Source organism: Somniosus microcephalus, chromosome 7 (assembly GCF_052327205.1).
Source record: "Somniosus microcephalus isolate GS21.2 chromosome 7, FLI_Smic_1.0, whole genome shotgun sequence".
NCBI lineage: Eukaryota > Metazoa > Chordata > Chondrichthyes > Squaliformes > Somniosidae > Somniosus > Somniosus microcephalus.
Genome location: NC_140993.1, coordinates 249,574,195 through 249,598,037, shown reverse-complemented (window position 1 = coordinate 249,598,037; position 23,843 = coordinate 249,574,195). Strand labels below are relative to the sequence as shown.

The following is a 23,843-nucleotide window of genomic DNA, read 5'->3' as shown; positions in this document are numbered from 1 at the left end:
GTTTTGAGTGAGTCTGCCACTTTATTACAATTTGTGTTGAAATGTGAATAATGTGTTTTGTTGAGGTCTTGGAGGTAAAATCAGTTAAAACTCACTAACAATGTCATTGATCATAAGATTTAAAAATAAAATCTGTACATGAATGAATACCCAGGATAATGTTCTGGAACACATTAGTCAAAACATTTGGCTTGATGGTAATGGGCAGCATTTTCTCCTTTTGAGCTCTCGACCTGCAATTTTCTACCCATCAAAATGAATGGGCAGCAAATTGTAGGCTGGGGAGTACAGAAGTGGAAAATCCCAGCCATTTATTCACCTACAAAGTTCTGTCAGAATTCAAATTTTGTAGTACCAAAATAAAATATAATCACGAGTGAAATCCCTCCCACTCCTTACCATCCACATTTTTTTTTATTCGTTTATGGGATGTGGGCGTCGCTGAGCATTTATTGCCCATCCCTAATTGCCCTTGAGAAGGTGGTGGTGAGCTGCCTTCTTGAACTGCTGCAGTCCGTGTGGTGAAGATACTCCCATAGTGCTATTAGGGAGGGTCTTCCAGGATTTTGACCCAGTGACGATGAAGGAACGGCGATATATTTCCCCAGTAAGATGCAATTCTTATTAAGTGACAGTGCTACAAAATGACAATCTACTCTGTGGCAAAGTGTTATGCCGTGATATACAAGGGTGCATTTTTCACTAAACCAGCACTACTAAAACTGATGAACTGGTCATTTACCTCTTTGCTGCTTGTGGGACCTTACTGTGCACAAATTGGCTGTTGCATTTGGCTACATAATTATATTGACTACTCTTCAAAAGTAATTCATTGGTTGTGAAGTGTTGTTGGATGTGACAGGGGCTATATAAATGCAAATTTTTACTTTGACTATTGCTGTTTCTTGCACGTTCTCTTGCGTTCTTTTTTTGCTCCGTTTCTCACCATTATCTTTTTTTCCACTCTGTTTCTGAATTTCTCTCAATACTGTATATACTCACCTATAAGACAGGGACTTTTTGCACCCATTTTGTGGTTAAAGTAGAAGGGTTGTCTTATACATGAGAAAGGATCATTGCAAGGCCTGAGAGTCATGATTTGTTTGGCTCCAGAGGAGGTTGATAACTGCACTTTCTGACTGTAAGTGTGATGCTGTGTTCCACCTTGTAAGTTACAGTCAGCCAGTACAATACTCTACCTGCACCCAGAACCCAAGACAGAGCAAGTTCCAGACACAGTACATAAAAAAAATTTGCAAGGATAATACCAGAACAAAGAGGATATACTTATTAGGAAAGGTTGAACTGATTGGGGCTCTTTTCTCTAGAAAAGAGAAGGCTGAGGGGTGACCTGATAGAGGTCTTTAAGATTCTGAAAGGTTTTGATGGGGTAGACATAGCGATGTTTCCACTTGTGGGGAATCCAATTATAGAGGTCATAAATATAAGATGGTCACTAATAAATCTAATAGGGAGTTCAGGAGAAACTTAAGCAAAATACTGTGGATGCTGGAAATCTGAAATAAAAACAGAAAATGCTGGAAATACTCAGCAGGCCAGGCAGTATTTCTCTCTCCACAGATGCTGCCTGACCTGCTGAGTATTTCCAGCATTTTCTGTTTTTATTTCAGGAGAAACTTAGTTGCCCAAAGAGTGGTAAGAATGTGGAGCGCGCTACCATAAGGAGTAGTTGAGGCGAATAGCATAGATGAATTTAAGGGGCAACTGGATGAGCACATGCGGGAGAAAGGAATAGAAGGATCTGCTGACAGAATTAGATGAAGAGTGGTGGGAGGAGGCTCGTGTGCAGCATAAACACCGGCACGGACCAGTTGGGCCGAATGGCCTATTTCTGTGCTGTAGACTCTATATAATTCCATGTAATCCTATGTAACAGTCAGTGCGTGCTAAGATCACTTCTCCCTCTCTAGGAAGTCCACACATCTCTGCAAAAAGTAGGAGATTTGATTTTAATACTCACTGTTCCACATGCTGCTGCTGTTTAGGATTCAGGAGATGGATACCGGGATTTGCAATGTTTTAATTAAATTTTTTGGAATGGAAATTAAAGCATCATCTTCGAACAAAGTGGTTTACAAAGAAAGAAAGTCATACAAAATTAGATGGGTCAGAAATTTCTGCACTTGTGAAATTCCCGGTGCATCTTTGATGGGTCAAGCCACAAGGACACATTCCTGACTCTGGTTGATTTTCTGGCCTCAGGGTCATTTGCATTTTCCAGTCAGGTTCCCTGGCCTCTGCTGGGGGAGCCTGTCTGGAGGGGGGACTGGAGATTGAGGATTACGGCAGCATTGGATGGCGAGAGCCTCTCTATCAAGTACAAGTTCAAAAAATAAAAGAAAGACGCCAAAGCACAATCCTAAATCACTTTGCGTTCGATTACATAGGCTTTTTGGCCTTTTTAAAATTTAAATGACCCCTCTACCAGCCATAGTAACACTGGATGCCAGGCATGAACAGACATACCTTCCATCCAGTGTTGCTATGGCGCAAATGATGAAAAATACAATGGGTGACATTTATCCATAATTTGCATAATGTTACAATATAAGTGCCCATATATGGTCAGATGTATTGTACATCCCCCATCACTTCCGGTGAGAGATCCTAGAAGTGAAGGAGGAGAGTAGGGAGTTAGTGGAATGGCTCCTGAAGAATTTCCTGCCTAAGTCCATTTGAGTTGCACCCGGGAGCTGGCATAACTCGAGTGGAAAATCTAGGCCATGGCATTTTAAAGATACCCATGTATTGGCGAGAAGGGAGCAATAAACATGAGTCCACGGGATTGAGTGGCAGACTGGGAGATGGAATGGTAAGGCCTGTGGGTTTGTTTTATATGTGGGATGTAGATTTTGGGAGGTTTTAGGCTGGAAGTTGGAGGGGGTGCAAAGTCACCATGTATGTAAGCCTATACAGTACATATTGTTAGGTATTTGCTTAAAGATTTTGTGTGTGTGGGGGGTGTAAAATATTTTGGAAGAAAATGTGCACAAGTGCAATTTGTTAAATCATATATATGATACTTATGTAGAAATTTTCCTGCAGTTGGAAATGAGTGATCAAAAGATTTAGAAGTGGAATTGTAATATGGATAACTTAGAAATGAAGGAAGCTAGCCATTATCGGTTTGACTGTATTTCTCCTTTGGATACGAGTTCAATAAGCAACACAAAAGATGAACTGTCATTTGCAACTGAAACTATGAGTGCATCTTCAGAGCTATCACAGGTAAGACCAATTAGGTTTTCCTCAGAGCTGAATGTAAGAAGCACGAAGGATTTATCATATTTGGCCATGAAATGATATGATTTATATTCCACAGGTCAGGCTGACTGGATTCATAAATGTGAATGTGTAAACATTATGGCAAGGTTTGGAAGCAGAGCATTGATTCTATTTCAGTTTCTATAATAAGATTCATTGATGCCACACATCTTAAGGATTACATTTTTAAAATAGTGCCTTTTTAAAATTTTCGGTCTCAATCTATTTGTAAGGAGAGTATAATAAAGCTCATCTATTGGGAAATTCCCGCTACTCTGTCCAGATACTTGGTTACCAGCTTGATAATCCAATATTGCAGATTCATTACTGTATTTGTTCTGTAACAAATTTAAATTTGTAACTCTGCAACTTGCAAATTTAAATCTATATTATTCAAAATATTGAGTTTGTCCATCTGTCGTTTTCTGTGATCTGCTCAGTCATTAATGGAAGGTAACGAGGAGGCTACATCTTCTGTGATCTGATTGATGTATTAGCTGAAGCTCATGCTGAATTACAGCGATCTGATTCGTCCATTGGGTGAACTCAAAGTTATAGCTCTGTTATATGCACTGCAATAAGGCAAAAATATATCAAGCAAAAGATCCCTGTCCACTTCACATTTAGCTCATTCTACATCATTCATAGCATACTTATTATAGCCATTTTTCTTTCCAATGTACAATACCTTGTACTTATCTGTATTGAATTTGAAGTGAAATACTGTGCATTGAAAAGTAATTAGTAGCTGATATTTGATAAGTGATATTTATGGCTAACTTACATAAAGAAGCAGTAATTTGCCATATGTATCATGGTAATTTACATAAAGATACAACAACAACTTGTATTTCTATAACGGGGCAGAAATTCCAATCGCTACGGGTGTGTACGCGCTGTGTACCCACCCATAGGGACATCGGAAATGCCAGTTTCAGGCATGCGCTGGAAACCGGCATTTCCGATCTGTCAAGAAAGCTCTTGACAAATCCTCCAGCTGCCCTGGAGCAGCGCCTCTGCGGGTGGAGAGTTCCGTCTTCCTGTCCAATGTATGAATGGAGATTCCCTTCTCTGATTGACTCCCCACGGCCGACGTGATCCCAGGGATGCTGCGAACCGCCTGCGCCTCTGGGATACGTGGGCCCTGCACACCGGCAGTTTGGAGAGGCCCAGGAATGGAACTCTGCGCCTCCCGGGAGCCCTCCAGTCTAGGCGCAGATTTTTCCAGATCGCAGCCCTCCGCCCGCGGGAGGCCTGCGAATGGAATTTCTGGGCCATTGCCTTTAATGTAGTAAAACGTCCCAAGGTGCTGCACAGGAGTATTTTAGGACAACAAATTTGACACCGATCCACATAAGGATAGATTAGGGCAGGTGACCAAAAGCTTGGTCAAAGAGGTAGGTTTTAAGGAGCGTCTTAAAGGAGGAAAGAGAGGTGGGGAGGTTTAGGCAGGGAATTCCAGAGCTTAGGGCCTAGGCAACAGAAGGCACAACCACCAAAGGTTGAGCGATTATAATCAGGGATGCTCAAGAGGGCAGAATTAGAGGAGCGCAGATATCTTGGCCTGGGGCGGGGCGTTGTGGGGCTGAAGGAGATTACAGAGATGGGAAGGGGCGAGGCCATGGAGGGATTTGAAACTTATACGCCTATTACTAATGGTGAATGTATGCATATATAGAAGATATTTAGCTGCGGTATAGATTTTCTGACTAGTTAAATTGATGTGTACAAATGCAAATTATTTCATAGAATGATTTTCACAATCATTTGGACTGCAGGCTGAAAGATTTTCATTTTATTACAAGGGAATGAGGCCACTTTATTCCATTGCATTACAGATTCAGTTATCAAGAATTCACAATGAAATCAGTAAGAATTTTCTGTTACATGATTTGCATCTTTATTTGATAGTTTGCCCCTTTTCTCCCCTCCTCCACGCTTGAAGATATTGGCCTAGAAATTGGTCTGCGCAGCGCCCGTTTTTCGGGTGCTACTTGGGGAGGGGGGGTAACTGGAAGTATGTGCACATTTCCAGCTAAAAGTGCATAGCCCGCCATATTTGGTATGGACAAAAAAATACATCCTTTACTCATGCCTGAAACATGCTTGGTCCTCCCGATCCCACGTTAAAGGAATCAATCGCCGCCACTCTCTCCCCCCACCCCACCCCACCCCCTCCTCCACCACCCATTGCCACCGCTCCTGATTTTGCTCTGCTCTTCGCTGGCCCCATTATAATGAGGCCCAAGGCTCAATATCTGGGGAGCCTTGGGCCTCACCATTCATACACAGGGAATGCACGCTGCGCCCCTCGCTCGCCCAAAACTGGGCACGCCCGAATTTCTGGACCATTAACTCTTATTGGGGTGTGATTCCACATTGCCAATCACCCAGTGGAACTTTGCCTGAGCCTTCGTTGTTCATGTATGAGCCTTGATGGTGAGTGTCAGTCAGTAAACTGTTTGTCTGCAGGTAAAACCAAAGCTGTGCTCACTGAACTTGCACAACAATCAGGAGTGGGAAGCCTTGCTGATTTCGCCCACCCCCCATAACCCAGGACACTGAGGTCAACTGTAACACCAATCCCACTGCCTGTCTGAGTTCAGTTTATTCAGCACAGGCCGGGGATTGAACCAGGAACTTCCTTGGTTTGTATAGCTGAGCTACTTGCTGAATAAACACACAAAGTTAACCACTAAGATTATTTTTATTTAACAAAAGTGAATACAATGGTTTAGATAGAAACATAGAAGATAGGAGCAGGAGTAGGCCATTCGTCCCCTCGAGCCTGCTCCGCCATTCAATGAGATCATGGCTGATCATCCAAATTCAGTATCCTGTCCCTGCCTTCTCCCCATATCCTTTTAGCCTTAAGAAATATATCTAACTCCTTCTTGAATATATTTAATGAATTGGCCTCAACTGCCTTCTGTGGTAGCGAATTCCACAGGTTCACCACTCTCTGGGTGAAGAAATTCCTCCTCATCTCTGTCCTAAATGGCCTACCCCTTATCCTTAGATTGTGACCCCTGGTTCTGGACTCCCCGGCCATCGGGAACATCCTTCCTGCATCTAGTCTGTCCAGTCCTGTTAGAATTTTATAAGTTTCAATGAGAAAATAGATCTTTGTGAATTTCTATTTCATCAACATACAGTGAATGTTCATTTATCAGTTAAATGGACTGGCTGTTTGGCTTGGTAGCGCAGTATAATTTGCATCTATATTTAGCTAAACATTCACTATCAGGATATGCTTCATGGCTAAAATAGTTGCAATTGTGAGATCAACTTTGTGTCACCCAACTTTCTGCCAGCTATTGTCACGAGTATTGTCTAAGCAGAACCAAATTTCCATTCTTGGCAGTACATCGCCAATGGTGGCATGTACAGAAATGTTTGTATATGAATTGGTGCCCTTCTGTTGAAAATATTATTTGCATATCTGGTGCATACACTGTATTACTTCTCTGTTTATGCCTGGGCTTCAAACCAGGATGAAATGAACAGTAATGACTACCAGGAGGAAAAGAGGAATGCAGATTGTGGTAGCAGTCTTCTTTGCTTGGATGGTTTAGAAGAATTTTCACACAATCTGGATTTATCATCTTTTTCAGAGACGTTTTCCTGTGGTAAGTTGACAAAACCAGTGGATTCTCCTCATTATGTGAACACACACCTTCATTTTTCATTAAATGCAGAATGCCTACACCCCTGATTTCTCAGTTGGACTAAAAGCGTGGTGTGGAACTGAGCCACATAGACGAGATAGCTGCCTAGGTTGACACTCCAGTGCAGTGCCGAGGGAGTACTGCATTGTCGGCGGTGCCGTCTTTCAGACGAGATGTTAAACCGAAGCCCCGTCTGCCCTCTCGGGTAGACGAAAAAGATCCCATGGTACTATTTCGAAGAAGAGCAGGGGAGTTCTCCCCGGTGCCCTAGACAATATTTATCCCTCAATCAACATCACCAAAACAGATTATCGGGACATTATCACATTGCTGTTTGTGGGAACTTGCTGTGCATAAATTGGCTGCCGCATTTCCTACATTACAACAGTGACTACACTTTAAAAAGTACTTCATTGGCTGTAAAGTGCTTTGGGATGTCCGGTGGTCATGAATGGTGCGATATAAATGCAAGTCTTTTCTTTAAAATTATAAACATAAAATGCTGAAAATACACAACAGGCCTATCACAGAGAAAGGACTGCTTTATATACCACCAAACTCAGCTAACTTGCCACTTACTCTTTACAACTACTGTTGTGTAGTTTCACACTTTATTTTTATTTAAATTTCCATCATGTCCAATTTTTTATGGTGGGGGGGCTGGGAGGAAGAACGCCTGCACCTCCCGGCCCACAAGGATTGCTCCCCAAGGCTCTCCTCGCCTTGCTGCAGTTGTCGGGGATCCTGAGGCCCAGGATCTCCAGCTGGCCACTGCAGGTTAAATCCGAGGCTTCCACCCTCATTTATAATATTTAAAGTGCCAACCTGCCTCCTGGGAGTGGGTTGGCTGCCCGCCCGCGTCCCGCCTCCGTTAAAACTGGAAGTGGGCGGGTTGGGATTCACATTTTTAACACTTTAACCTCCCACACGATTCCAACCCACCCGTTTTGGAGTTAAAAGTCCCCCCAATATGTGCAGTGGCTGTTGTCAGCTAGTCCAAAGTGCAGCAGCAATCAGCATGTATCTGGTGTTTGTGTCAATGTGCTTTACATTTTCAAGACTTTGTCTGGCATGTATATGTCTTTGAGTCATAAACATCTTTGTGTGCCTTCCATAGGTATCTTAACCCAAAGCAGTCTGCTAGCTGGGGGAATAGCTCAGTACAAGTTGGTTGCATGCAATCCGTAACCCCTGCCACCTGTGTTTCCAACTTCTGATGTACCTGCATTAGTACCAGAGGGGTCTCTTACTTGAACTGCTGTGGGATCAGTGATTTTGGAGGTGGCACATGGGAGTCACTTGTGCAGTGTTGCATGATGTCACAGAACTGGTGATATGAATGCCAACCTGCAGCTGCTGTGCTTCTCTATTCATGCAACTATTGAGGGTGTATCTGTATGAGGTCAGCTGATTTTGCCTGAGTGTAGAACAGTGGTCAGCTATGACTTCTCTGAATTCTTCGTGTTGTGAAACTTCTGGACCTCCTTCCAGCATTGGGCCCTGAGTTCACCTGGGATTTTCCAGTCCTGTTGCTCGGCTTGCAGGATTTGTCTGCTGCAAACTTTTAAGTTGCTTAAAATGGAGTGGCTGAGCCTTCTGCATCTTCTGAGGTCATCCAAATTAGATATGCAATCAAGCTCCAGATGGGAGCTTGCCAAAGGGAGAAGGATAAATTATCTGGTGCATTTGAATCTTCGAAATGGCTGTAGCTGGCATTTAAAGGCAGGTGGTCATTTAAAGGTATGTTGTTGTCTCATGTGGGGGTGGGGGGCAAACATTTTCACAGTCCTTCCAAAGATACTGGGGTCAATTTTCTTGGCGCCGTCGGGCAGGGTTTCAGGTGGGCAGGTGGCAAAAATCCCAATTTCGGGGGTCCTGACACCATCCCGCCCAAAACCTGCCTCCACGTAAGTTTCCCAGCAGGCGGGTACCCGCCCTGCACTGGGATGGGACCCGCCCACCCGAGGCGGGAAGGGATTAGTGCCAATTAACCACCTGTTAACGGGCAGTTTTTAGCCTAATCCCTATTTTGAAGGGTGTCGTGTGGGATTCCTGATGGCTCCAAACCACGCCAGGTTAGAGCAGGCGGGCCGTCGGGTTGAAGGACTTGGAGGGGTCGAGCTGTCGGTGTTCAGGTGAGTGATGGGTGTATGAGTGCAAAGGTAAGTGTGTTTGGTGTGTATAAAGTGATTAAATAAGTTTAAATTACCTGTACTTACCTTTTAAGCCTTTCTTCATCTAGGCTGCGGGAGTCCATTCATTCAGCCGGCACTGAAAGCTGAATGGCCGCAAGCTGTCAAAAGTGACAGCCTTCAGCTTTCAGTGCTGGCGAGAGTTCTAACTGAGTCTGCCTAGAAGGACTCAGGTTAGAAATAAGACTGTCAGTGTTTGACAGCTTCAAACAGCTGTGAAACACTGATATTTCATCTGTCAAAATCTCTTGACAGATGAAATTTCAGTCTGCGACGTCACCTGTTGCCGGGTGGCCCTTAATTGGCCCGCTGAGCCCGCTGGGCGGGCTCAACAAGGTCAATCAAGGGAAAATCGCGTGGATTGGCCGCAACTCGATGGAGGCGGGACTAAAACCCGAAAGTTGTAGTCCCGCCTCCTTCCCAACTGCTGGAGGAAAATCCAGCCACTGAATTTGGGGAACTTCAAAAACAACCCACATCATTACAAAAGCAAAATACTGCAGATGCTGGAAATCTGAAATATAAACAAAGTGCTGGAAATATTCAGCAGGTGAGGCAGCATCTGTGGTGAGAGAAACTGAGTTAACGTTTCAGGTAGAAGATCTTGTGATGAAATATTCCATTCATCACTCATCAGTATTTCTCTGCCTGTGACTGTGGTTGGTTTCAGTTCCATTTCCATTGTATTGTACTGTGTGTAGGGCTCCGCCCATACCTGGCTCCTATGTAAGCTGGCCCAGCCTGCAGCACATCCAGTATGGCAGACCTCTGGATGGAAGATACATTCTCCTCTGTGTGTTACCTTCTAAGTCAATAAAAGCCTTGTTTTGTTTCGCTAACATCGAGTCTCGGATTTATTGAGGCACATCAATTTTATTGACTTAATTTTCAACACAATGGATCAACTCTTGAAACCCGAACGTTTGGATTTGGACCAGCATGCTTCGGACGCATCGGCACACTTCGGACACTGGTTTATGTGTATGGAATTCTTCCTGGACAATTCCGCAGCCGTCAAAGACGCTATGGACGCTGCGAGTATGAAACTCGGAATTCTGCGGAATTGGGTAAGCCACCGGGTTTACCCCCTCATCCAAGACGCCGACACGTACCCGGCCGCCTGCGACATCTTAAAGGTGCATTACCAGCAGCCTACGAATGAGGTGTATGCTAGGCATCTGCTCGCTACTCGCGCACAGCGACCTGGGGAATCGGTGGAGGAGTTCCTAGGCACCCTGAAAACGCTTGGCAAAGACTGCAAGTGCCAAGATGTAAAAGCCGCAGTGTACACTGACGAGCTTGTTCGCGATGCCTTTATCACAGGCCTCAGCTCCACTTACATCCGGCAGAGACTGCTGGAAAAAACGGGATTGGACCTGAAACAGGCTGCGGACACAGCACGATCCCTGGATGTGGCCCAGAGAAACTCGGACGCCTACTCTTCAGCCCGCGCCGTCCACGCCGCCACGTGTGCACCAAGGGCGCCGCCATCTTGGAAGGCATCTTCCCCGCCCGGCAGCCCGACACCGTCGGGGCCCCGCTCTCCCCCCAGAAGCCCTACGACAGCCGCGACACGTCGGGGACCCAACTGCTACTTCTGCGGGCAGCCGAAGCACACCAGAAACCTGTGCCCGGCGAAAGGCACCACCTGCTTTAAGTGCGGTAAGAAGGGGCACTTCGGGAAGGTGTGCAGAGGGAACCCCGCCGGAAAACCCGCCACCGCCGCGTGTGCGCCGTGGGAGCGGCCATCTTGGACGCCATCTTGCCCGACCTCGTGGGGTCCTCCATCTTGTGAGCAGACAGCGTGGACACCATCTTGTCTCGATCAGGGCCCTACAGTGGCATCGGTCACAGTGGACCAGACCAGGCCGCACCCGCTATCCAAATCAATGGTGGACATCGAGGTAAACGGGTGCAGGGTTAAATGTTTAATTGACAGTGGAAGCATGGAGAGTTTTTATCCACCCTGAACTGGTACAACAACTCTCCCTAAAGGTGGTCCATCTCTATGGCTGATAAAACCCAGACATCGACCATTATGGGTTACTGCACGGTACAATTGTCCGTTAACGGAACTGTATACGATAATTTTAAAGTATTAATCATGAAGAATCTATGTGCGAGCGTGATCTTGGGCCTGGATTTCCAGTGCTACCACCAAAGCATCACGCTCAATTACGGTGGGTCCCAGCCGCCCCTCACAGTGTGCGGTCTGGCTACCCTGAAGGTAAAGCCGCCTTCGCTATTCGCGAACCTTACCCCTAACTGCCGGCCAATAGCAACCAAAAGCAGGAGGTACAGCTGGGAGGACAGGCGGTTTATCACAACCGAGGTAGACAGGCTCCTGAAAGAGCGCATTATTGAACGCAGCAATAGCCCGTGGCGCGCCCAAGTGGTGGTGGTAAGGGGTAGCGAGAAGAAACGGATGGTGATCGACTATAGCCAAACGATCAACAGGTACACCCAACTAGACGCCTACCCGCTACCCCGCATATCAGAAATGGTGAACCAAATCGCCCAATATTGGGTGTTCTCCACCATCGACCTCAAGTCAGCGTACCACCAGCTCCCTATCAGACCAGAGGACCGCCCGTACACCGCCTTCGAGGTGAACGGACGCCTCTACCAATTCCTCAGAGTCCCCTTTGGGGTGACGAATGGGGTCTTGGTCTTCCAGAGGGAGATGGACCGCATGGTCGATGACCACCACTTGCAGGCAACCTTCCCCTACCTTGACAACGTCACCATCTGTGGTCACAACCAGCAGGATCACGACTCGAACCTCGAGAGGTTCCTGAAAACCGCACAAAAACTCAACCTCACCTACAACGAGGACAAGTGCGTTTACAACACCACGCGCCTCTGCATACTAGGCAGCGTGGTGGAGAATGGGGAAATCGGACCAGACCCCGACCAATTGCGCCCCCTACGGGAGCTGCCCCTGCCCAACACTCCCAAAGCCCTGAAAAGGTGCCTGGGGTTATTTTCTTATTATTCCCAATGGGTCCCCAACTACTCCGACAAAGCCCGCCCCCTCTTGAAAGCATCCTCTTTTCCGCTCTCTGCTGAGGCCCACGCCGCCTTCAAAAGCATTAAGCAGGATATTGAGCGGGCCACGCTACAGGCAGTGGATGAGAACACTCCCTTTCAAGTGGAAAGTGATGCGTCTGACTTTGCCTTGGCGGCCACCCTCAACCAGGCGGGGCGGCCCGTAGCTTTCTTCTCGAGGACCCTCCAAGGGCCCGAGATCAGACACTCCTCCGTAGAAAAGGAGGCCCAAGCCATCGTGGAGGCAGTGCGCCACTGGCGCCACTACCTAGCCGGCAAACGCTTCACCCTACTTACCGACCAGCGGTCGGTAGCGTTTATGTTCAATAATAAACAGAGGGGGAAGATTAAAAATGATAAGATTCTCAGGTGGCGGATCGAGCTCTCCACCTTCGAGTATGACATCATTTACCGGCCAGGGGCCCTTAACGAATCCCCCGACGCCCTCTCACGAGGGATGTGTGCCAGCGCCACCGGGGATCGGCTACAGACCCTCCACAATGACCTCTGCCACCCAGGGGTCACGCGGCTGTTCCACTTCATAAAGTCCCGCAACTTACCCTACTCGATTGAGGAAGTTCGGTCCCTGACCAGGAACTGTCGCACTTGCGCTGAGTGCAAGCCTCGGTTCTACCGCCCAGATAAAGCCCACTTAATCAAAGCTACACGGCCCTTTGAGCGGCTCAGCTTAGATTTCAAGGGCCCCCTCCCGTCCGTCGACCGCAATGTTTACTTCCTGAACATTGTGGACGAATACTCTCGTTTCCCATTCGCCTTCCCCTGCCCAGACATGACCAGCGCCACGGTCATTAAATGCCTCAACAGCCTGTTCTGCCTGTTCGGTATGCCGAGCTACATCCATACGGATAGGGGGGTGTCCTTCATGAGTGAAGAGCTACGCCAGTACATGCTGTCCAGGGGGATCGCCACGAGCCGTACCACCAGCTACAACCCCCGGGGTAATGGTCAAGTGGAGCGAGAGAACGGGACAGTATGGAAAGCAGTCACTCTAGCTCTAAGGACCAAAGGCCTCCCTATCTCCCGCTGGCAGGAAGTCCTCCCAGATGTGCTCCATTCGATACAGTCGCTATTGTGTACTGCCACTAATGCCACACCTCACGAGCGAATGTTTGTCTTTCCCCGGAAATCCACCTCAGGCGTATCCATGCCGTCATGGCTCTCCACCCCAGGTCCGGTATTCGTGCGAAGGCATGTGAAGGGGCCACAAGACGGACCCTCTCGTGGAGTCAGTGCACCTACTCCACGCCAACCCCCAATACGCGTATGTCCGGCACGCCGACGGAAGGGAGGACACCGTGTCCATAAAAGACGTCACCCCAGCCGGTAACGACAACAACCATGACAACAGCAGCAACAACGACCACAGCAACTCTTACCCACCCACTACTCTTTCATCACCCCCGGAAGAACATCGACCAACGGTACCCCCACCAACTACCCCTTCAACAACCCTGGCGGCACCCCCGGCAGAGACCCAGGAGGCCACCGGGGACACCCAGCCGACACCCGCGGCACCACAACAGCCACGTCGGTCGCAGAGGACTATCAAACCCCCGAACAGACTAAATCTATAGAAGGGGTGAATGTGATGAAATATTCCATTCATCACTCATCAGTATTTCTCTGCCTGTGACTGTGGTTGGTTTCAGTTTCATTTCCATTGTATTGTACTGTGTGTAGGGCTCCGCCCATACCTGGCTCCTATGTAAGCTGGCCCAGCCTGCAGCACATCCAGTACGGCAGACCTCTGGATGGAAGATACATTCTCCTCTGTGTGTTACCTTCTAAGTCAATAAAAGCCTTGTTTTGTTTCGCTAACATCGAGTCTCGGATTTATTGAGGCACATCAGATCTTTCATCAGAACTGGAAAAAGTCAGAGATGTAACAAGTTTTAAGCAAGTACAGAGGCAGAGAAAGTGAGGAGGGAAGGAAAGAACAAAAGGGAAGGTCTGTGTTAGGGTGGAAGGCAGGAGAGATTAAGAGACAAAAGGGATGATTGTACAAAGCAAAAGGAAATGGTCTCCTGACTCCTCAAAGCCTTTCCACCATCTACAAGGCACAAGTCAGGAGTGTGATGGAATACTCTCCACTTGCCTGGGTGAGTGCAGCTCCAACAACACTCAAGAAGTTCGATACTGTCCAGGACAAAGCAGCTCACTTGATTGGCACCCCATCCACCACCTTACACATTCACTCCTTCCACCACCAGCGTACCGTGGCCGCTGTGTGTACCATCTACAAGATGCACCAGAGCAACATGCCAAGGCTTCCATGACAGCATCTCTCAAACCCGCGACTACTACCACTTAGAAGGACATGGGCAGCAGACGCATGGGAACACCACCACCTTCAAGTTCCCCTCCAAGCCACACACCATCCTGACTTGGAAGTATATCGCCGATCCTTCATTGTCACTGGGTCAAAATCCTGGAACACCCTACCTAACAGCACTGTGGGAGTACCTTCACCACACGGACTGCAGCGGTTTAAGAAGGCGGCTCACCACCACCTTCTCAAGGGCAATTAGGAATGGGCAATAAATACTGGCTTTGCCAGCGACGCCCACATCCCATGAATGAATAAAAAAAAATGTTAAGTTCCTGAGCTGCGTGGAAGTTTGTATTGTACGAGCCCCTTTTTGTAAGCCCCTTATGATCATCCTGTTTTAAATTATTTTAAATGCTTCAATTACAGTCAACTATTTCAGGCAATATCCAGCTTTTTTCCTTTCTGCATAACATTGCCTGTCTTTTTTTTTGTTCACGGGCTGTGGCGTCGCTGACAAGGCTATAATTTATTGCCCATCCCTAATTGCCCTTGAGAAGGTGGTGGTGAGCCACCTTCTAGAACCGCTGCAGTCCGTGTGGTGAAGATACTCCCACAGTGGTGTTAGGGAGGGAGTTCCAGGATTTTGACCCAGCGACGATGACGGAACGGCAATATACTGTTTTGATGGCTAAAAAAGCAACAGAATACCTGAGAGAAAAAACAGACTTATAAAGCTCTCCAAAAAACAAAAACCATCCCTGTGAAGCCACTGAAAATAAAAATGGTCAACAATGTTCGAACAGTAATACAGAAGAAAATACTGCAGATGCTGGAAATCTGAAATAAAAACAGAAAATGCTGGAGAAACTCAGCAGGTCAGGCAGCATCTGTGAAGAGAGAAACAGAGTTAACGTTTCAGGTCGATGACCTTTTGTCAGAACCCTGTTCGAACAGTGTTGGAAAGGGAGGATGTTCTTGAGGGGATAAGGACAGAATCCATTTGGTTAGAGTTGAGGAGCAAAAAGGGTATGATCATGCTATTGGGAGTATTCTACAGGCCTCCAAATACTGAGAGGGAGGTAGAGGAGCAAATCTGCAGGGAAATCACAGAGATATGCAAGAGCTATAGAGTGGTGATGTTGGGCGACTTTAATTACCCAAACATCGATTGGGATAATGCTAGGGTAAAAGGAAGGAGTGGAGGAATTTTTGAAATGTGTTCAGGAGAATTTCCTTGACCAATATGTTCTTGGCCCAACTAGGAAGGAGGCATTGCTGGATCTGGTGCTGGGGAATGAGGTGGGCCAGGTTGACCAAGAGTCTTTGGGAGAACACTTGGGTATGAGTGATCATCGTATCATAAGATTTAGATTAGCAATGGAGAGGAACAAGGAACAATCTAGAGTGGAACTTCTAAACTGGAATAGGGCCAACTTCAATGGGATGCAAAAGGATCTAGCCAGGGTAAAATGGAACCAAAGACTGACAGGAAAAACTGTAAAGGAACAATGGGTGATCTTTAAGGAGGAGATGTTCCAAGTACAGGCTATGTACATTCCAACAAGAGGGAAGGGTAAGGGAACCAAAGCAAGGGCTCCTTGGATGACAAGGGAGATAGAGAAGATGATGAAACAAAAAAAGAGGTTGTATGATGCATGTCAGGTGAATTCTTCAAGGGAGAACCAGACCAAATACAATAAGTTGAGAGGGGATGTGAAGATGAAAATAAGATTGGCAAAGAGAGAATATGAGAGTAGAATGGCGGTTAACATAAAATGGAACCCAAAAATCTTCTACTGGCATGTAAACAGTAAATGGGTAGTAAGAGGCGGGGTGGGGCCTATTAGAGACAAAGAAGGTGATATATGCTTAGAGGCGCAGGGCAAGGCTAGAATATTCAATGAGTACTTTGTATCGCTGTTTACGAAAGAGGTGGATGCTGACAAAATATCGGCAGAAGTGGAAAAGGTAGAAGCAATGGAAGGGGTGAAAATTGATAGACAGGATGTACTCGAAAGGCTGGGTATGCTTCGAGTGGACAAGTTGCCTGGTCCAGATGGCTTGCATCCCAGGTTGCTACGGGAATTGTGGGAGGAGATAGCGGAAGGGCTTACCATACTTTTCCAATTCTCCCTAGATGTGGGGGAGGTGCCTGAGGATTGGAAAGTGGCAAATGAGACACCATTGTTCAAGAACGGGTGCAAGGACAATCCTAGTAACTACAGGCTGGTCAGTTTAACATCAGTGGTGGGTAAAGTTTTAGAAACAATAACCAAGGAAAAAATTAACGGGCATTCGGAGAGCCAACATGTGTTTGTAAAAGGAAGATCGTGTTTGATCATTTTTGATGAAGTAACAGGGAGGATTGATGAGGGGAATGCAATGGATGTTGTCTACATGGATTTTCGGAAGGTGTTTGACAAAGTACTACATAGAAGGCTGGTTAACAAAATTGAGGCTCATGGAATAGGTGGGTCAATGACAACTTGGATAAGGAATTGGCTTAAGGACAGAAAACAGCAAGTTGTGGTAAATGGCTGTTTTTAAGACTTGGAGGATGGTAGATAGTGGTGTTCCCCAAGGGTCAGTGCTGGGGCCACTGCTTTTTTTGATCTATATAAATGACCTGGATATTGGAATACAGAGTAGAATTTCTAAATTTGCCGATGACACCAAACTTGGGGGTGTGGCAAACAGTGATGATGATATCAATCGACTGCAACTGGACATAGAATGGCTAGCAGAATGGGCAGACAAGTGGCAGATGGAATTTAATACAGAGAAGTGTGAGTTGATGCATTTTGGCAGAAGGAACAGGGAGAGGCAATATACACTTAATGGCACAGTTTTAAAGAGTGTGCAGGGACAGAGGGACCTGGGAGTTAATGTGCATAGTTCCCTGAATGTGGCAGGACATATTGAGAGAGTGGTTAACAAAGCATATGGGATCTTGGTCTTCATAAATAGAGGTATTGAGTACAAAAGTAGAGATGTTATGCTGAACCTTTATAAAGCACTGGTTAGGCCACAACTGGAGTATTGCGTCCAGTTCTTGACACCACATTTTAGGAAGAATGTGAAGGCCCTTGAGAAGGTGCAGAGGAGATTTACCAGAATGGTTCTGGGGATGGGGGAACTTAGCTAGAAGGACAGGTTGGAGAAGGTGGATTTGTTTTCATCAGAGCAAAGGAGGTTGAGGGGTGATTTGATAGAGCTGTACAAGATTATGACGGGTTTGGATAGGCTAGACGGGGAAAGGCTGTTCCCACTAGGACCAGGGGACGCAGATTTAAGGTTTTGGGCAAGAGATATAGGGGGGATGTGAAGAAAAACTTTTTTACGCAGCCAGTGGTGATGACCTGGAATTCGCTGCCGACGGAAGTGGTGGAAGCGGAGACACTCAATGTTTTCAAGTGGAGACTGGATAGGCACTTGAGGGAAATAAACTTGCAGGGCTACGGGGATAGAGCACGGGAATGGGACTGACTGGGTTGCTCTACAGAGAGACGGCACGAACTCGATGGGCCGAATGGCCTCCTTCTGTGCCGTTATGATTCTATAAGAGCATCAGCACTTTTAAGAAATAACAGAAAATGCTGGAAATACTCAGCAGGCCAGGCAGCATCCGTGGAGAAAGAAACAGTTAACATTTCAGGTCTGTGACCCTTCGTCAGAATGGAGAAAGTTAGAGATGTACAGTAACAGGTTTTAAGCAGGTGCAGAGGCAGGGAAACGGGGAGGGGAGGAAAGAACAAAAGGGATGGTCTGTGATAGGGTGGAAGGCAGGAATGATTAAACGTTGCAAATGGGGATGGCAGAATCATCAACAGCTGCCATGCAAAAAAATAGGGCAGGTGTTATAGTCTGAAATTGTTGAACTCAATGTTGAGTCCAGAAGGCTGTAAAGTGCCTAATCGAAAGATGAGGTGCTTTTCCTTGAGCTTACGTTGAGCTTCATTGGAATAGTGTAAGAGGCCGAGGACAGAGAGATCCGAGTGGGAGTGGAGCAGAGAATTAAAGTGACAAGCGACCAGAAGCGTTGGGTCACCCTTACGGACTGAATGGAGGTGTTCCGCAAAGTGGACACCCAATCTGCGTTTGGTCTCCCCAATGTAGAGACCGCATCGTGATCAGCGAATACAGTACACTAAATTGCAAGAAGTACAAGTAAATCGCTGTTTCACCTGGAAAGGGTGTTTGGGGCCCTGGACAGTGGGAAGGGAGGAGGTAAAAGGGCAGGTGTTGCATCTCCTGCGCTTGCACGGGAAGGTGCTGTGGGGAGGGGAGTGGCTGTTGTGGGTGTTTGAGGAGTGGACCAGGGTGTTGTGGAGGGCGCGATCCCTTCGGAATGCTGAAAGGGGGGGGTGGGGAGGGGAAGATGCGTTTGGTGGTGGGATCATGCTGGAGGTGGCGGAAATGGCGGAGGCTGATCCGTTGAATGTGGAGGCTGGTGGGGTGAAAGGTGAGGACAAGGGGAACCCTATCGTGGTTCTGGGAGGGAGAAGGGGTGAGAGCAGAATTGCAGGAAATGGAACAGACATGGTCGAGGGCCATGCCAACCACGGTAGAGGGGAATCCTCAGTTAAGGAAAAAGGAAGACATATTGGAAGCACTAGTATGGAAGGTGGCATCGTCAGAACAGATGTGGTGGAGATGGAGAAACTGGGAGAATGGAATAGAGTCCTTACAGGAGGCGGGGTGTGAGGAAGTGTAGTCCAGGTAGCTGTCGGAGTCAGTGGGCTTGTAGTGGATGTTTGTCGATAACCTATCCCTAGAAATGGAGACAGGGAAGGGAAGGGAAGGGAAGAGTTGGAGATGGACCATGTGAAGGTGAGGGAAGGGTGGAAATTGGAAGCAAAGTGAATGCAATTTTCTAGTTCAGGGCGAGAGCAGGACATGGCACCAATACAGTCATCAATGTACCGGAAAAAGAAGTGAGGCAGGGGGACCCGAGTAGGACTGGAACAAAGAATGTTCCACATATCCCACAAAAAGGCAGGCATAGCTAGGACCCATGTGGGTTCCCATAGCAACAGCTTTAATTTGGAGGAAGTGAGTGGAGTCAAAGGAGAAGTTGTTCAATGTGAGAACAAGTTCAGCCAGGCGGAGGAGGGTGGTGGCCGGATGGGGACTGGTTGGGCCTCTGTTCAAGGAAGAAGTGGAGCGCCCTCAGGCCATCCTGGTGGGGGATGGAGGTGTAGAGGGATTGGACGTCCATAGTGAAAAGGAGACAGTTGGGGCCAGGAAACTGGAAACTGTTAGTGGCGGAGGGCATCGGAAGAGTCGCGAATGTAGGTGGGAAGAGACTGGACAAGGGGAGAAAAAAATAGAGTCGCGATAAGAAGAAATCCGTTCAGTGGGGCAAGAACAGGCTGAAACGATGGGTCTACCAGGGCAGCCCTGTTTGTGGATCTTGGAAAGGAGGTAGAAGTGGGCTGTGCGGGGTTGGGGGACTATGAGGTTGACAGCCATGGAGGGAAGATCCCCAGAGGCTTGATGTTTGGTAGTTGGGTCATGGTCCAGGGGAAGGTAGGAGGAGATGTCGGAGAGTTGACGTTCAGCCTCCACATAGTAGAGGTCAGTTTGCCAAACAACAACAGCACCCCCCTTGTCAGCAGGTTTAATGACAATGTCTGGGTTGAATCGGAGAGAACGGAGTACTGCAAGTTCAGAGGGAGGTAGGTTGGAGTGAATGAGACGAGCAGAGAAATTGAGACAGCCGATGTCACGCCGGCAGTTTGCAGTGAAAAGATCTAGAGAGGGTAAGAGGCCAGAGGGAGGGGTCCAGGTAGAATGAGAATTCTGAAAGCGGGAGAAAGGGTCTGCCGTGCGGGGGAAAGACTCCTGGCCAAAGAAGTGGGCACGGAGATGAAGGCGATGGAAAAAGAGCTCGGCATTGTGCCGAGCTCGGAATTCATTGAGGTGGGGGCGTAAGGGGGTGAAGCTCAGGCCTTTGCTAAGGACTGATTGTTCAGAGTCAGAGAGGGGAAGGTCAGAGGGGCTAGTGAAAACACGGCAGGGGCTGAGATTGGAAGAAGGGATGGGGTCAGAGGAAAGTGAAGGGGAAGGTGGTTCCGGAGGGGCGTTGGTGTCCTAGAGTTGTTGAAGCTTGCGATCCTTGACATCTGAAAGGAAGAAAAAAAGTTTTTAAGAACATAAGAAATAGGAGCAGGAGTAGGCCATACGGCCCCTCGGGCCTGCTCCGCCATTCAATAGGATCATGGCTGATCCGAATCTAGACTCACGTCCACTTCCCTGCCCTCTCCCCGTAACCCCTAATTCCCTTATCTGCTAGGAAACTGTCTATTTCCATTTTAAATTTATTTAATGTTGCAGCTTCCACAGCTCTCTGGGGTAGCAAATTCCATAGATTTACTACCCTCTGAGTGAAGAAGTTTCTCCTCATCTCAGTTTTGAAAGGGCAGCCCCTTATTCTTAGATTATGCTCCCTAGTTCTAGACTCACCCATCAGTGGAAACATCCTCACCGCATCCACCCGATCAAGCCCCCTCACAATCTTATATGTTTCGATAAGATCGCCTCTCATTCTTCTGAACTCCAATGAGTAGAGTCCCAACCTACTCAACCTTTCCTCATACGTCAACCCCCTCATCTCCGGAATCAACCGAGTGAACCTCTCTGAACCGCCTCGAGAGCAAGTATATCTTTTCTTAAATATGGAAACCAAAACTGCACGCAGTATTCCAGGTGTGGCCTCACCAATACCCTGTATAACTGCAGTAAGACTTCCCTGTTTTTATACTCCATCCCCCTTGCAATAAAAGCCAAGATTCCATTGGCCTTTCTGATCACCTGCTGCACCTGCATACTAACTTTTTGTGTTTCATGCACCAGGACCCCCAGATCCCTTTGTACTGTAGCACTTTGCAGTTTCTCTCCATTTAGATAATAACTTGCTCTTTGATTTTTTTCTGCCAAAGTGCATAACCTCACACTTTCCAACATTATATTGCATCTGCCAAATTTCTGCCCACTCACTTAGCCTGTCTATGTCCTTTTGCAGGTTTTTTATGTCCTCCTCACTCACTGCTTTCCCTCCCATCTTTGTACCGTCGGCAAACTTGGATATGTTGCACTCGGTCCCTTCCTCCAAATCGTTAATATAGATTGTAAAGAGTTGGGGCCCCAGCACTGACCCCTGCGGAACACCACTAGTTACTGATTGCCAGCCCGAGAATGAACCATTTATCCCAACTCTTTGTTTTCTGTTAGATAGCCAATCCTCCACCCACGCCAGAATATTACCCCCAATCCCGTGATTTCTTATCTTGATCAGTAATCTTTTGTGTGGAACCTTGTCAAATGCCTTTTGGAAGTCCAAATACACTACATCCACTGGTTCCCCTTTATCCACCCTGTTTCCACCACCCCATCAGGCAGTGCATTCCAAATCCTAACCACTCATTGCGTAAAAAAGTTTTTCCTCACGTCGCCTCTGGTTCTTTTGCCAATCACCTTAAATCTCGTGCCCTCCCTCTCGTTATCATGTTTGTTGAAGCGCCGGATGAGGCAAAGGATGAAATGGAACTGCGGACCAGGACAGCTTTGAGATAGTGCTTCGGTGCTGCTGAAGAGAGAGGTCGAGAGTGTTCATGTGGCGACGCATGGCGTTGAGCGTGGATCTCTGGATGCGGCGAGAGCAGTAGTTCGAGGAACGCTGAATATCTTGGGGATACCTTTAAGAACTCCTTCAAATATGGAGCTTCTATTTTCAGCATGGACAAGCAGATTGCACAGCATGATCGCATTCTCAACAGACAAGAAATTGCACTAGGAGTCACCAGCATGTGTTAGCATATTAAAGTGAATCTCTTGCACCTGTTAGAAGATTGTGCGCGGCACTAATTGGGCAGGTATCCAGCAAAAGGGATTGCGACCCTTTTTTCACCATTTGTTGCATGCACCTTCCATGCTAGTGGGACTAGGTTGCTGGTTGGAAACTCTGCTTGTAGTCTGTTACTTATTGCCATGCTCTCTTGCATCACACCATTGCATCATAGAAACATAGAGATAGGAACAGGAGTAGGCCATTCGGCCCTTCGAGCCTGCTCCGCCATTCAATGAGATCATGGCTGATCTTCGTCTGAGATCATAGCTGATCTTACCAGTTCAGTACCCCGTCCCCGCCTTTTCTCCGTAACCCTTAATCCCCTTAGCCTTCAGAAATATATCCAATTCTCTCTTGAAAATATTTATTGAATTAGCCTTCACAGCCCTCTGTGGCAGGGAATTCCACAGGCTCACCACTCTTTGAGTGAAGAAATTCTTCCTCATCTCTGTTTTAAATGATTTGCCCGCTATTTTTAGACTGTGGCCCCTGGTTCTGTGCTCCCCTGCCATTGGAAACATTCTCTCTGAATTCAGCCTATCCAGGCCTGCCATAATTTTATATGTTTCGATGAGATCCCCTCTCAATCTTCTAAACTCCAGTGAGTACAAGCCCAAACTATTCAATCTCTCCTCGTAGGTCATTCCCGCCATTCCAGGTATCAGCCTGGTGAATCGCCGCTGCACTCTTTCCATGGCAAGAACATCCTTCCGCAGATGGGGCGACCAAAACTGTACACAATACTCCAGATGCGGTCTCACCAGCACCTTGTACAGCTGTAGTAAGGTATCCCTATTCCTATACTCGAACCCCCTTGATATGAAGGCCAACATACCATTTGCCTTCTTAATCGCCTGTTGCACCTGCATGCTCTCCTTCAGTGACTGGTGCACAAGAACACCCAGGTCCCTCTGCACTTCCCCATCTCCCAATCTATTGCCATTTAGATAATAATCCACCCTCCTGTTTTTACCCCCAAAGTGGATAACCTCGCATTTATCCACATTATAGTGCATCTGCCACGTATCCGCCCATTCCCCCAACCTGTCCAAATCGCACTGTAGCCTCCTGACATCCTCATCAGAGCCCACCCCTCCTCCTAGTTTAGTGTCGTCAGCGAATTTGGAAATATTGCATCCAATTCCCTGATCCAGATCATTTATATATATTGTGAACAGCTGGGGTCCCAGGACAGATCCTTGCGGCACCCCGCTGGTCACTGCCTGCCACTCCGAAAACGAGCCGTTTATTCCAACTCTCTGTTTTCTATCCGCCAGCCAGTTCTCTATCCACGTTAATACTTTGCCCCCAATCCCATGAGCCTTAATTTTGCATGATAATCTTTTGTGTGGAACCTTATCGAAGGCTTTCTGGAAGTCAAGGTACACCACATCCACTGGCTCTCCCCCATCTATTTTACCAGTTACTTCCTCAAAAAATTCCAGCAGATTAGTCAAACACGATTTACCCTTTGTAAATCCATGTTGACTCTGTCCGATCCTTTCCCCATT

General features: G+C 47.2%; 2 pseudogenes; one reads left to right on the top strand and one right to left on the bottom strand.

Annotated features, from left to right (window-relative positions):
• LOC147115219 (uncharacterized) overlaps positions 1–23,843 on the top strand; it is a 55,699-nt pseudogene that overhangs the window by 9,067 nt on the left and 22,789 nt on the right.
• On the bottom strand, positions 8,008–21,991 carry LOC147115220 (uncharacterized; annotated as a pseudogene).